A 2,359-nucleotide genomic window follows, 5' to 3' on the forward strand; every position below is an offset into this window, starting at 1 on the left:
GACAAAGCTACATGTATGCTGATAGCCAAGTATTCAGAAACAACTGAATTAAAGGCACCATGATCACAGGTCACATGGTCACACTGGTGCAGATAAGAGAGTTTATGGTATTTTGTGACGTCTATATAAAGAGTATTTTCATTAGCCAGTTTTAATAATAGTATTTTTATAAAATGTGTAAAAATTGAGCAAGCATGTATTTAAAGTGTATGTGTTTACAGTTAGTGCCAACAACAATTGATGATTAGTAACAGTTTTACAATATGATTTGGGTCACTAAATTTGTATTCCGTGTTAGGAACCCTGCATCAGAACAGCTTGTCTTCTGTTAACTATCAACTTATACATGTAACTGGGCTTTTCAGCGCAATACAAAGCAGCAAGTCCACACACTTGTTTCAGTCCACACATTCTTTATTGATAGGAAATTTATGATTATTGACAGGCTTATAATTATAATAGTCAATAATTATAATTATCGACCGGAATTATTGATTATTGTGTTTAATAAACACAAAAGTTTGAGAACAAAGAAACTGCAAAGCTTGACGGTGCAAGGTAATTAGAGAATTATTCCCTTACTAAAAAGGGCGTAAAAATGTGAAAAGAAAAAATGATTAAGCTTGTCAAAACATGGCGGAATTAATGAAGCTGATGAACCTAATTTGTTATTGACATTTCAAAAGTTTTTAGACTTCTCTCACCTATTCAACTTTCTAGATGAAATAGATATTGCATTGTCATAGCTAAACTGAAACGTTTATTTGAGCTTTATGATTTATTTCAACTATTACCAGCGTAGCATGCAAAAAACATGGAACTGAAAAACGTATATATGAATAGATGCTTACAAAGTACAAGGTACAAGATGCACTGACTAGACATAAATGTTGATGGAAAACTCCAAAAGCACAAGTATATAAATCATTATACCTATGAGGAAAAAATGCTCAAGTATTTCAAATTTATCAATATACTATCAATATTAGTTCAATATACTAGATTTTGCTAGCTGTTATGTTTCTGCACAGAAGCAATTAAATAGAGTATTAAATTAGAGAAATGGTTTATTGCACACTCCAGAGACAACTGATTTGATAACAGGAAACCCAAGTATTTATATGTTTGGTCATAGAAAAGCTTTGTAAAAAGCTACAAGCATTATTAATAGCTATAATGAGACAGTACTATATAATATTAGCTTGTATAAAGCTTTAGCTAAAAAGCATAATGTTTGTTGGCAAAGTACCAATAATACTTGGCACTTGCATGACACCTCCTCACTAAGCTAAAGGTTCTTTCTGGTTCTCTTTAGCTAGAACATTGTAGTCTGTAGAGTTGAGCTGTTGTCCAATAGTGTGAATAGTGCATACTGTATCAACATCATCCTCATCTTCTCTTGCATCAAACTCTTTATCAGGTCCAACTGGCAGTCTTGAGAGGACATCTGCATTTTGATGATGCTGGGTAGATCTGTATTCTATGGTGTAGTCATACTGATTTAGTACCAGTGCCCATCTTGCTAGTCTGTTGGCTGCTAGAGCTGGAACTCCTTTGGTAGGTCCTAGAAGTGTGAGAAGAGGTCTGTGGTCAGTTACCAAGATAAACCGTCGACCATACAGGTACTGGTGATACTTCTTTAGAGCAAATATGATTGAGAGAGCTTCTTTTTGTATTTGTCCATATTTCCTCTGTGTGCTGGTCAGTGTTTTTGAAACATTGGCTATTGGTCTCTCACTTCCATCAGGATAACGATGAAATAGTACAGCTCCCAGTCCAGTTTCAGAAGCATCACATGAGATTCCAATGTCAAGATCTGGGTTGAAGTGTGCTAAGACACTATCAGTTGATAGCATATCTTTCCGTTTGTTGAAGCTCTTTTCTTGTTCAGTGCCCCACTTCCAGGTCTCTCCTTTGCGTGTCAGTTTGTGCAATGGTCCTGTGAGTTGTGACAGATTGGGTATGAACTTGCTGTAGAATTGTGTAGCTCCTAAGAAAGATCTTAGCTGAGTTAAGTCTGTTGGGACTGGCATCTGTTGTACTGCATCTGCCTTCTTTCCTTTAGTGATTCCCTTTGAAGTGAGTTTGTGTCCCAGATACTCTACTGTAGGTTGAGCAAAACAGCACTTGTTTTTTCTACATCTGAGCCCTCTTTCTTCTAATCTTTGAAGAAGTTGACGTAAGTTTTGTAGATGGCTCTCTGCATTGGCTCCACTCACTAGTATATCATCTAGGTATACTGCTACTTCTGGGAGGTCTTGTGTCAGTTGCTCCATGATTTCTTGAAAATACCCTGGTGCTGAGCTTATGCCAAAGGGCAACCTCTTCTGTAGTAGTACTCCTCGGTGTGTTGATAGTG

This window comes from Watersipora subatra, chromosome 11 (genome assembly GCF_963576615.1).
Source record: "Watersipora subatra chromosome 11, tzWatSuba1.1, whole genome shotgun sequence".
NCBI lineage: Eukaryota > Metazoa > Bryozoa > Gymnolaemata > Cheilostomatida > Watersiporidae > Watersipora > Watersipora subatra.